The sequence below is a fragment of the Corvus kubaryi genome, unplaced genomic scaffold, assembly GCF_017639235.1.
Source record: "Corvus kubaryi isolate FWS band 111438036 unplaced genomic scaffold, C.kubaryi_AGA036_p1.0 37385, whole genome shotgun sequence".
NCBI lineage: Eukaryota > Metazoa > Chordata > Aves > Passeriformes > Corvidae > Corvus > Corvus kubaryi.
In genome coordinates, this window is record NW_024581127.1 from 21,277,304 (window position 1) to 21,290,552 (window position 13,249).

General features: G+C 42.4%; 1 long non-coding RNA gene across 1 annotated transcript in view; it reads right to left on the reverse strand.

Moving 5' to 3' along the window:
* Positions 1 to 8,224, reverse strand: part of LOC121668405 — a 10,639-nt gene extending 2,415 nt beyond the window's left edge. The window contains exons 1-2 of the long non-coding RNA XR_006017363.1: positions 8,041 to 8,224; positions 1,890 to 1,893 (exon numbers count right to left, since the gene is read on the reverse strand). This is a non-coding gene — a long non-coding RNA (uncharacterized LOC121668405). The remainder of the gene's footprint in view (positions 1 to 1,889; positions 1,894 to 8,040) is intronic.
* Positions 8,225 to 13,249: the final 5,025 nt, after the last annotated feature.

The window sequence follows — 13,249 nt, forward strand, 5'->3', positions numbered from 1 at the left end:
TTATTCTGACTTGGTGCCTCCCACTGGTTTGTTTTCAAACTAGTACACATTGTTATGAAGGACTTTATGCCCATTATGGCAGAACTGTATAAAGAAGCTGCAACCACCAAAGCCCATCCCTCCCTGAATATGCCACCTCACTGGGACTTTGGACTGTGAGTTAAACTGCCCACTGGAACTTGAGGTAAAGTGACTCGAAAAGTGACACTATTGTCTGATTATCTCAGGTCTAGGGAGAAGTAAACAAGGCTGGAGGAGAAAAATGTATCCACAAGGAAGCCAAAGCCAGCACCTGTCCTGAAAATCATCCCTTAGCTGGGTTCAGGGTGGGGGAGGTGACAGGCCACAGACTCATCTGCTGAGACCGGGTTTGCACACACTTCCCTGCAACCAGGGGGAAGGAGAAGCATTTTGGGGTGTGTGGCATAACTTCTGGTCAGAGGTAGTGAACACCCTTCCTCCCTTGCACAAAGTGGCTCAGCTGTAACCCTCCCCTCCCCGCCAAATAGGGAAAGGCCACATACACACCAGACATTCCTGTGAGAAGCAGTTGAGGAGATGTCATAATCCATCAAAGACGTCCTAAAGTGCTCCCCAGACTTAATGCTGAGCCTAGAGCGCTGCATGTGATGCAAAGAGATTCAACAGATCCAGAGTCTGTTGCAAGAGACAGTGTCAAACTTCTCCCCTGCCAGGGGAGGTACCTGAGCGTTCCCCCCGGCCCAGACACATGTTAATCCATTGGACTGTGTTTTGCAGGACCCACCAAGATGACCAGACAAAGAGGATAAACAGGATGCTATTGGGATCCATGGAGTGGTGGTATTTTCTACTTAATCTATCTTTTCCACTTTCTTTCTCTCCCCCCTCACCTCTTTTTCTATTTTTGCTATCGCTCTCTACCTCAAATTTACTGTTAAATAAAATCCATACTATTGACTTCAGCATATGGTCTTGTTTACAGCTTAATTCGGGCAGAGACATCACTCTAATAATTTTAAAAACTGGATTGTAACAGGTGGATAATACTGTGGACAGTACTTTTTGTTCATTTAAATCAGTGATTCTTTTAAATTAGTGATCTCTGATCACCTGCTCTTGTTTCTCAGTGTTTTGTCATACATGACTAAGAAACATGTTCTTCGATGTAGAAGGATTCCTCATGGAACAGGGGCATATGATACCCCAGGACAGTCTGGGCAGTCTGGGCACCCCAGGGTTGCTGCAGAAGAACCCCTGAAGGGGCCTCAGCCCGCAGACAGACTTGCAAGACACCTGACAGCAGGCAGCCTTGAACAGCCTTGGGAAAAGCTACACTCTGGTCGGCTCCCCTGCTGCTTAGAGGCTGTCCTATGGGAATAGGGCGTGAAGGTTTGTAAAGTAGATATAAGTGAGTGTAAGTAAACAATAAAAGAGAGCACGATGCTCAAATCATATCGGTGTTTGTGTCGTGACTCTGGCCGGTTCCCCTGCACTCAGAACCAAACTTCGACAAGCCCTATTTAGAATTCCTTGAGTCATTTTTCCATCTCTATTGAAAACTTAAATAATTGCTGTGGCAGTGTTTCCAATGCACCTCATAATGAAAGAAGCTGGACATGCTGGCATGGTTTCATGACAGCAACTAAACATCTGGGCAAATTTAAATGGGTGATATTCCTGGCAGAAAGTGATTCTATTGTCTGTTTAAAAAGGTCAGCATGTTTTCCACTGATTTCTTTAGAACAAAATGTAAGTTATTTGTTGGCAACTGCAAGATACGGTATAGCGTCTGTGTTATGAACAAGTATTTGCTGTGTGCTGCTTCATTCCAGTTTATGTCAGATTAACCTGTGAGGTAACCCTTGATGTTTTCAGACTGTTGCACATACACTGCTTTAGCCGTATACATGGCTGCCTGCAGAACTGAGAAACAGCTTTGAAATTGAAGTGGTTTGGTCCAAAATACTCATTACTATTTACCTTCTGTGAGATAAGAATTAGGAGAAACGCAAAGCAGGCACTAAACTTGAAAGAATATAAAGAAGTTTATTAACAGACCTAAAAGAAGGAAAAAAAAATCAAACCACACCTTCAGAACACTTCTCCTTCCCCCCCCCCCCCCACCTTCCTCCCTTCTCCCACTGACAATGTAGAAAGACAACCTTTGAGATGTTCAGTCTGTTTACCACTTCCATAATAACCTTGTTCAGTCCATTTAGGAAGAGGAGTCTCTCTTGCCCATGCTATGAAAACATCACAACGAGACAGCTGCCTGGGTTGATTCTCTGCTCACATGTGAGTCCCTTTCCCCTGACTTGCAGCTTTTCCCACAACTGCTTTCGAGGGTCCACTCTTGAATTACTGGGGTATAAATTTAATGTTGAGCCGTTCAGAAACAAAAGTTCTCTTCACCCATCTCTGGGAGCATTTCATCTCTAAGAACAGAGGCCCTTCTCCTTCCCTGGGAGCAAAGGGTCCTCCTCATCTTCATCTCTAGGACTATCTCTGAGAGCATCTCTAGGAACTGAGGTCTTCTCCTTTTCCATTTGGAGCAAAAGTCCTCATCGCTTCCATCTCTCCCTATTCAAACTTCTCATGAAATTACAGCTGCGTCAGCATCTGCCTATCTCAGTGCAGGTGCTTTTGCTCACAAGTACAAGTTGAACGCTCCACCCCCCATGCCTTCATGAAATTACAACGGGTACTCTGATGCATCATAGCTTTACAACAGAATTTCAGCTTTAAGCATCTTCTCTTTCTTCTCCCTCAGGTTTTCAGCTCTTCACAGCACTAAAAGGGTTAATCTCACCCAGGCCTTGCATCTGGAATGTCGCTTATCGCTGTTGGTCACATGTTCCTTTGCCAGACAGCAGGGCAGCTTCAGCTGAATCTTGGCCGCACTGGAGAGCCGCTCCGGCTGCCCACAGCAGGGCTGGGGGGTGGAGTGGTTCTGCAGGTGGAACACGGCCCATCAGCTCCAGCACAGCTGTGGCCCGGCCTGGCCTGAGCAGGGCCTTGGCCAGGCCCACTGGCCCCCACACGGGGCCCGCAGCCACCTGTCCCAGAGCCGGAAACAAGCGAGAGCTGGAGGGGGGGGGGTGTCTATTCTTAAGTGTGGATCACAGAGGCGGTCACAACTTTAAGTGGCCTAGCGAATTGTCCATATTCAAACTGGCCAGCTGATAGGTTCTGTCAGGTCACAGAGGAAGCTGTAAGCACCCCTTTGCAAGAACATCACTTCCGGGACTATGCTTGCTAACCCATGACACAATTTATATGTTGAATGTCTTGGATTTTGACTGGAAAGAATATTTATTATTTTATTTTCTCATAAAACAGAAGACAAATAGTCTTCCTCTATTATACCCTTCCATTTGTAAATAATATCTATAAAACTGTATTCCCAAGGTTTTTTTTTTACACAAGTAAAAAAAGGAGGAATGTAAACTTGGGGAGAAAAAAGCTCTTAATCTGCATTCTTCCAAATACATTAGAGAGGGTAGATTACAGATATTGCTAGTTTATATTTGGGGATGGGTCTTTTTTTCTTACTTTTTCCAACTTGTTTGAAAACCTGCTGAAAATATATTTATAAATTGGAAGATTTTTAGAAATTGGAAGATCTTCTAATCCGAGATCACAATGAGCCCAAAAATGTATCTAGGATGACTGATGTAATGAATGGGGCCATCCAATCTCTGAGCAGCACCAAAGTACTAGAACAGAAGTTGCTAGAACTGCTGTTCCAGGCTGGTAAATAGAGCAGTGACTGCTGGTGGTTTTCTTTAAACAACAGGTCTAGGCTGGCTTAATCTTTTGATGTCTTAGGGGATGTTTTTGCACAGTAGTGGATATACACTGCAGCAAAAAATTTCCATTGTTACAGCTGTGTTTGGAATTCCAGTAATCCATATCAGTTCCATTAATAAACCTATTGTCAAGTAAAATAATGGCTGAATTAATTTACTGGATACTTTTACCAGCTGAAATTTAGAAACACTCTGACATGAATTATTATTCTTATGGAAGTCGTTCTTTTGTATTTTTGATAGGAAAAGGCTCAGGTAAGGTATGCTGGAAAATGTGTAGGATGAGGCAATTCCCCAAAATATATTTGTACCCTGTATTTGTATTCTCAAATATACAGAGCATTTAGTAAATAAACTCCACTGAAAACTGGATTTCCAATAGCCAGGATATTCAACCAGATCAATGAACATTTGAAACTGATCAATTTGCAGAACAATCGCAGACATTTAATTCTTAGAATTGAGAATTCACCAGGTTGTCCAACTGCCTGATAAGCAAGCTCAAATGGCTTTGAATATTTATTTTGCTGGATGCAGTTGTAGAGAAAATAACTGCAAAGAGATAATAGTTTGTTTTGCTTTTTCAAGAATATGCATTTACATAATTTTTAGGTCTTCCTGGAAATGTGTGAAGTGTTATTGGCACAGGAGTCTATTACTTTAGGTGCTAAATAAAAGGGTCTGCAGGTCATGAATTTAGTATATTTCAAATTTTCAGGAATTCCTGCTTTTCAGGATTTCTGGGAGAATTGTGACTGGGTGGAAATGGGAATGTGTAGGAGACATGGTGTATGCCGGCCAAGCAGCTCATCTTGAGTGTAAAGGAAGCCCTGGACATGGGAGAAACACTGAAATGGAACAGTTCTCCTAGTACTCCACTTCTGATCTAGGCTATATTAGAACAGGATGCAGTTGAATGTTTACAAGTGCTTTTGAAGAGTTCACACAATGAAAACAATAGCTTCTAGAGGGACATAAACTTCAGCTGAATGTTTTGTGTATCATTATGACAGAAACAAAAGAAAAGTACAACACACAGAATAAATTTTATTTCTGCTGTATTGCTGAATAAAAGGTAGTTTATTGTTTTAGAAGATGTCCCCCCTCTGGTCTCACTCACAATAAAAAGAACAAAGCTTTCATTCATAGCATTTGATTAAAAATATAACTTGGAAAAAACAGGCCTAGAAATGAGCATGTTACTATGAATACCACCCAATAAAAGACCATGGCTAATCTTCTTTACATTATTTTCATTTCACTGCTGAATTATTAAACAGCAATTTTTCTACTGCTTTGAACTCTGAAATGGCATTTTCTGCAATACTTATGCTGTCTGGTACACTGCATCAATCAAATCCGGCTGCCACAGATTTCAAATAGCTTGTTGGAAAAATGTGATGATTTAACATGCTGCCTGTACTGAATGCCTTGACAAAACTGCAAAGTAGTGAGAACATTTTCATTAAAAATAATTGTCCATTATTAGCTTCCTAATGTAGTTTTGGTTAATTAACAATTATTTACATGTGAAATATTAAGGCAGTTTAAACCCGTCCTTAACCTTCTCCTGTTCTTCATTTACTATAAAGCCAAATGAAAACCTGTAAATGAAGCTGTTGCTGAATCAAGGATTTTAGCTCTTCCTCTGCTCGATAATAAGAGCTGCTTGTAGCAGTGATCAGTACACTGGCATCAGATCGCATACAGAATACTTCAAGATACCATCAGTCAAACTCAGATTTATCAAAAGGGATTCCCCATCCTTCAGCCAGGATAATACACGTCCTTCTGCATCATATGACACAGCTGCAGGCAAGTGGCTGTTGTCCGGATGTCTATTATCAATCTCCTCCTTTATAGGCATAGAAAACTTTCAGTTCCAAGTAGGTTACTTATTTTTTTTTCACTGGGAAGAAGTTTTTCTTCTTAATTCTCTATTATCATGGATAAATGATGGAAAAAAATTTAAATGTAGTTCCCTTTGAAAAAATGATTTCTCCTGCTATTAAATATTAAGTAGCTTGGACTGAATTTTATCTGGAAATCCAAATTAAAATAAGAACAAAGAAATCATGGTTGGACATTTAGAAATCAGAAATCAAGTAAATGCAAAAGCTCTGTGTTCAGAAGCATTGTAATCCAAATGGAAAATAACAGACTGACAATTGCTGTTGACAGCGCACTAGGAACTGAAGCTGTTGTATGGCTGTTTTCAAAGAATGAAACTTGTGACTGATGTGAACCTGACGACAGGGCTGAGCAACTTGCGCGTGCAGTGCTATTTCAGCAGGCACACTCTTTGGATCAGGTGAACTGGAAGCTGTGGGGAAAACACAGGACTGGTAAGACAAAAAATGGGTTGATGGGGCTGCTGTGAGGCTGGCTGACTGATATATAACCTGCTGCCTGGGAACAGGGTTGCATCAGTGGCATCAGAAGCTTGGACATCTTAAACCTGCTCTGCGACTGTGTGGGGATTGCAGGAGGGGTTGGGGGATGGTGGGAAAGGAGGTCAGATGGCTGCAGGCTGAGCAGGTGCCACCGAGGCCCGTGGCAACCAATGGCTGCTATGGCTGTTCTGTCAGCAGGATGTGATACCTCGGCTGGGCAGACGGATGCATGGCAGAGCTACCAGATGAAGGAGGCTTGGCAAGCCTGAAGGTGGGGATGGAAATCTGGAGCCTCCAGCCAAAAGCAGAGAATTAGTCAAGTCCAGTCTGGATACAGAACACTGCAAGCAGAATTGTAGTCCACCCAATTTTCCTAACTAATCTTGTATTTATAGCTATTTCATATGCATGCATTGTTGTTTTCTTCAATGTGCTTTATTATTTTTAGTTACATAAAACACAATAATTTTAACATAGCTGTGAAGATGGTTTAAGTTCATGTTAGAAATGTGTAAAAGAAAACACAACTGTAAATCTCAAAAATACTCTTATATTGCACAAGAAACAAACTTTCAATTTCTTTGTAAGAAAAGCATACATTTTTCCTATATGAACACCAACACAAGCAAAAATGAGAGACTCAAATTTTAAAAACATTATAAAATTAAGTTTCTAATTGCTTACTGTGAATGGAGTTAAACAGCAGCTGAAAACAGATATTTAAGTAAAAGCTTAGGCAGCTAGCTTTGGAAATCTTGGCTTTAAGAAGAGCATAACATATGCATTCATCCACCATTAATGATTCTGGCTTACTGAATTGGCTGGACACAGTGACAGATTCCTGCCTTGTCAGCACTTGTACCTGGAGGAGGCATTGCCAGAGATGTGGTTATCCATAGTCAGGAAACAAAAGACACTTGAACAGAACTTCATATCCTGTTTGTACTGCTTCATTCAAAACAGATTTTCATACTTTTAGTTGATTAATGTTAATCAGTCTGCTGGACTATTTGATCTGACTGTACTTTGTGCTGATAACCATATAAATCAAATTTTGCAGAACATTAGAGAATTTTGGATTGCATCCTGAAAGTTTGAATTTCATGTCCAGTGAGTCATCAGTATTTTCATAAATGTGTGAGCTATTATACTCACAATAGAGGAAGTTAGCAACAGTCATACTTTTTATGAACCCTCTTCAGCTCATAAACCTATATAGATAAATAGATGTTCAAAAATATGTATTAAAAATATAGTCATTATTGTACAGTAAATTAATGGATAGATCTGTTCATTGAATATATTCTGTCCACATTTTGTACAGAATTCAGCCCAGCAACCTGATTAGTATCCCTGGATGGTGTTGTAAGAAAAAGTTCTGAAAAGAAATCGTGAATCTGTACAAGTTTCAGTAGCTGCTTTTCTTATTAACTATCCATTTGTGTAGCCAAATGCACAGTCCATCTGTCTGCAAGCAGCATAAACAATAGCATATGTTCACAGAGTGGCAAAGAAAGTTGGAATTATATTTAAATAGAGGTCACAAACCCAGAAATAGTGCACTGTATCTAGGCCTAATTGGTTTGCTTTTAAAATTTCATTGTGTCTGTTGGGGTTCATCCCCCCCTGCCATGTAGCCCTGGGCGAGAGGCACGGGGTTTCCCTGCCCCTGGTCAGCCTCGTTCCCATTGGTTGTTTTGTATTCCCCTGCGCGGGCAAGGTCCCTCGGGTCCCGTGACTGTATCAGTTCCTGGGCAGATCCTCAGCCATGCGGCTGGAGAAATAAACATTTCTGAAACATCTAGCAAGAATTGGTCCATAGATATTTCTTTTCCACGGGTCTCCTTGTTTGATACTGTAAGAGACGGTCCGAAGATCCCTCATCTGCCTCACGATCATCGCCAAGGATAGAGACTGAGCACAGGAGTCCTGGCCTCGCTGAGGTGGGATTGTCTGCCGAGTGTTGCCTACGGGTGTGCCCACTGGGAACTGGTACGCATTCCTGAGGAAAATTAGCGCAGGTCACAATGGACTGCGCCGTTCTTGCTGCCCAGGCGGGAAGGACTGCGCTGAAGCGGAAAGGAATGACCTGTCCTGTACACCTCTCCGGTACACCTGTCTTGTACGTCTGTCCTGTACCTGCTTCCCAAAGCAACGGACCCCATAACAATGGCTGTAGATTTCCCAACCTCTTGGCCAGTTGCCCCTTGCTTCTGAAAAGGACTATAAAGGGACCTTCTGAAATAACCGAGTCTGAGATCTCCCCACGGAAAGAAGACGAATCTATTGGCGGAAGACCACGAGGACTTCGTCTCATCCGTTGGTAGCTATTGCCCCTCTTTTTCCCCCTCTCTACTTTGTTTCTCTCTCTCTCTCTCTTACTCTCTTCTATTGCATTACTGTGTTGTGGGCACTTAATAAAGGTGCACTGTTTTGATTAAAACTGAAATCTCTTGTGTCCTTTTACACTCTGAGATCGATAAACGAACCATCACGACCCCCGCTTGCATTAGCGGATCGTGACAGATACATCGTGTTACAGAATCCCCACTGTAACATAATGGTAGAGAATGTGGGCAGAATGATCCCCGATCCCTAAGCGACTGATGTGTGTGAGTAAACCCTAGAAACTTTGGATTCCTCTTCTTGTTTTTGTTTTGCTATTCCATATCTAAACTATGGAGGAGCCGTGGAAAGACTCTTGGCTCTCAGAGCCGCATATGGACATTTATCTTAAACTTGAAAAGATTCTTGAACAACAATTTGTAAATTTTAGCTTAATTCAAGCTCAAAAGGAACTGAAACATTTCCTTTCATGGTTGTTTAAGAACTTTTTCTATGTTTCTTGGGATTTAAATCTTACCAAAGACTTTTGGAACACCGTTTGGACACAGTTAATACTGGAGTCAAAATATATGCCAATGGAAGAATATTTTCGTGAATATTATTTAATTACCGAGACTGTTGAGCAATGTCAGCTGTGTCTTGGTGAAGGGAAGCCTGCCTCAGAGTCCGTGTGACCCAGACCACATGGACTGAGCGCTCTGTGAGCATCAGTGAGGCAATTCCTGCGCGCGGGTGGAGCCACGCGAGCTGCAGTGTCGTCGTCGGAGCGAGGCGCAGCGGGAGTGGCGCGACCCGGCGGTGCCCACCCGGCCCCATGCAGTGTGTGGTGGAGCAAGCCCTGTGAATGCCCGACCGAGAGGGGTGGCGCGCGGGCGGCAGCTGGTGGCAGTGGTGGTGGAGCGGAGCTGCACCCAGCCGAAACGCATGCTGGAGCAGGGTGTGGAGGAGTCATCGCTTGGGGGCTCAGCCAAGACGTGGGTGCAGCGCCTGGCATCGGCAGCAAAGCTGCGACCAGAGGAGGCGACGCACGGAGAACTGAGCGGCGCGGCCAGGCCCGGCCCGCACGGCCCCGAACGCGACCCCGGGAAGAGCACGCAGGCACGAGCAGCTCTGGCGGCCCCGGCAGCACTAGCAGCCCTGGCAATTCCAACATGGGAGCAAGCGAAAGAGAAAGCAAGAATGCAGCGAGACAGAAAACAGCAGCCACTCGGAAAAAGGAAAAGATCACCATAGCTAAGGTTTTAGGAATAGTAAAATGGTATAATGTTAAACAAAATTATGGTTTTATAACGAGATGTGACAACCAGGAAGACACATTTGTTCATAGAACTGCTATTAAAAAGAATAACCCTGAAAAATAGATCCCAGGCTTGGGAGATGGAGAGGTGGTAGAATTCAAAATTGTGAAAGGTAGAAAAGGGTTACAAGCATCGCACGTCACTGGGCCTGATGGTGTTTCTGTAAAAGGCAGTATATATGCTAAAAATCACAGTCATGTTAGACAATATCTCCATTGTAGGCCCCCCCTACAGTCTGCCTTTCCTAATCCCACCTTTCCCCATTATTCTATGTCCTATTATCCCCAGTGTATTCCCAATCTGTTTTTTCACCCATGGTTTCCCTCACAAAACCATGCCTTTACCAATTGTTTCCCCAAAAATCCCTTTCCAATGCCGAGTGGGGGATGAAAAGGGGGGGAGGGAAGAAATTATACCCTCTCCTGCCTCAGTTTCCCCACAAAGCATGCTCGGAGAGTCCTGTCTCCCTTCTGTCAGCCTTAAGATGTTCCAGAGAACCTGTTTGGACATTTAAAGACTCAGGAGGGTGGCTTATTTTGTTTTAAAACTGTTCTTGTTATGTTTATCCAGTTGTTTTCAATGTTAATTTTTAAATCTTTTTTTGTTAAAATAAATGGGTGAAGTGTTGGGGTTCGTCCCCCCTGCCATGTAGTCCTGGGCAGGAGATACGGGGTTTCCCTGCCCCTGCTCAGCCTCGTTCCCCATTGGTTGTTCTGTGTTCCTCTGCGTGGGCAAGGACCCTCGGGTCCCGTGACTGTAACAGTTCCTGGGCAGATCCTCAGCCATGCGGCTGGAGAAATAAACATCTCTGAAACATCTAGCAAGAATTGGTCCATAGATATTTCTTTTCCACAGCCTCCTTGTTTGATACATCGTGTTACAGTATCCCCACTGTAGCATGTGTCATCTTCCTTTACTTTTCAGTGAAAAGTTTTACAGGAAGCTTGCATATTGATGCAATCTAGTCATCACTTTACTGGTTTTGAAACTTAATTTTGCAAAAATTCTGTTTGTCTACCTGGCATGAGGAAAAGTACAGAGAGAAAAGTAATTTATGAAAGGGGTTAAAAAGAAGAGAGAATGGCAAGTATCACATTATTTCTTTTTTTTTCCCACCAATTACACATTTTGGAGAGGACGTGTATCATTTTCTCTCACATGGAAAACTACTCAAATTTATTTTGCTCTTGTAATATATTCTCTTGAATACTTCTCTGAAAACTCACTCTTTCCCTCTTCATTGGAAAGTTTAATATACCCCTAATCCATTTTTTATATGAGAAAGGATGAAAGAATCACAGATTTTGTTTAAATTTTGCTCTCAGGTGGGCGATAAGTGCAGCCAAGAAGTTATTAATTCTTCATCAATAGTTATTAATGTGTCCAGCATGACTCAGGCAGTGATCATTCCCCTGTACTCAGCACTGCTGAGGCTGCAACTTGAATTTTGTGCTCAGTTTTGGGCCCCGCACTACAAGGAGCTGGAGGGGCTGGAGTGAGTCTAGAGAAGGGCAATGGAGCTGGTGAAGGGTCTGGAGCACAATTCTGATGAGGAGCAGCTGAGGGAGGTGGGGGTGTTTAGCCTGGGGAAAAGGAGGCTCAGGGGAGACCTTATCACGCCCTACAACTCCCTTGAAAGAAGGCTGTAGCCAGGTGGGGATCGGTCTCTTCTCCCAGGTAACAAGTGACAGGATGAGAGGAAATGGCCTGAAGTTATGCCGGGGGAGGCCTAAATTGGATATTAGGAAAATATTCCTCCTTGAAAAGGTTGTCACGCTTTGTAACAGGCTCTCCAGGGAAGTCTTGGAGTCACCATTCCTGGAGGTGTTTAGAAGTTGTGTAGATGTGTTACTTACAGACATGGTTTAGTGGTAGGCTGGGCAGTGCTGGGTTAACAGTTGGATTTCATGATCTTAAAGGTCTTTTCCAGCTGAAGTGATTCTGTGATTCTATGATTTCTTTCCACAAATAGAAGAAAAAAACTCTGAAGATTCCTGCAGCACTTGTGCATATAGGGTCCCTGTTGGGATCCAACCTCATGACATCTATCTCTGCTCATGAGAGGAGGGGGTGGTATTAGGTGATCTTTAAGGTCCTTCCAAACCATGATTCTATGGTTCTATAGTGCAATCTTTTCAAGTAGTCATCACATTTGCTGTGAGCAGCAATCCTTATGGAGTTTACCTTGATGGCAGTTCCTGCAAAAGCACATCTCTTTTTTTGCCTTCATCACTGTAGCTCCTTATCAAGAACCACAGCAGAAAATGAAAATATTGAAAAGAAGGAGACATAATATTCTCTTTATTGTTAATTATTAAGCAGATTGTTTTTGCTTGATTTAAGGTAATTGTTTGAATACAAGCTTTTCTGTCTCTCTACTAACTTCTAAAATAAAAGTAAAAAATGCCTATGTAAGATAAATATTACCATCCATATCCACCTGCTTAAAATAGGAAAGTTCCTTTTGGTAGTGACTTTAAAGAGAGAGTGGGAAAACCTGCTGTAAGACTCTACTGATCAAAAAGGCATGCTTTCCTCTAGAAACTGCAATTCTGAAATGTTCAAATATCTTTTCTTTGATGTCCATTGGGTTAAATCTGCTCTTGCTTTGAGATCTAGGCTTAAGATCTCTCAGATTCTGTCTCCAGATTCTTACTCTGCTTCTGTCTTTTTTCCTTCCCTTTGGAAAGCACTTCATGCTTTAAAGTTTCTACAACTTACAAGTCAGCCCTGTGTAGATAGAACTTAATACCTTTGAGCATGGCTAACTGGTTAATTAAAGTAACAACCTGAGCATAAATTAGACATAAACTTGCTTAGTGTTATATCACACATCTCATACCCACATATTAGACAATGCTCTGTATCATGTTGGTACCTATTTCCTTTTTCTCTTCTGTAATTTTATGTAAAAGCCCCACACCTTTATTTTTCATCCTTGTCTTTCCATCTCTTCTTCCTGCCTTTTTTTCCCCTTCTCACCTTCCCTTTGTTTCTTTCTCCTTCCTTTCTCTTCCCCTTTTCCTCACCGCCTCTTTCCCCTTACACTTATTTCCTGGTGGGCAAATAAATATAGGTGTCACCTTCGTACCTAGTTCTTTCAAGAGGCCTTCAATAAGGAATTCTCCCAGGCTTTGTGTGGTGCAGGTTGTGGCAACCCCCCATTCAGCTGATTGATTTACCATAGCTCTTTAGATGAGTTTAAGTCACTTGATCAGAATGCAGTCACTGGAATTCCATCAGAGCCTTGCTGTAAATTCAGCAGTGATATATTCACCAATTTATGATCAAGGATACATAAAAGGAAAAGAAACACAACTCTGAACTGAGATTGGAATTGGATGTGAAACAACCACTGGATTACACAGAAGTGACAAAGACTGTTGGGGAATGTGTGAACTAAGTGTTAATCTGGAGAATT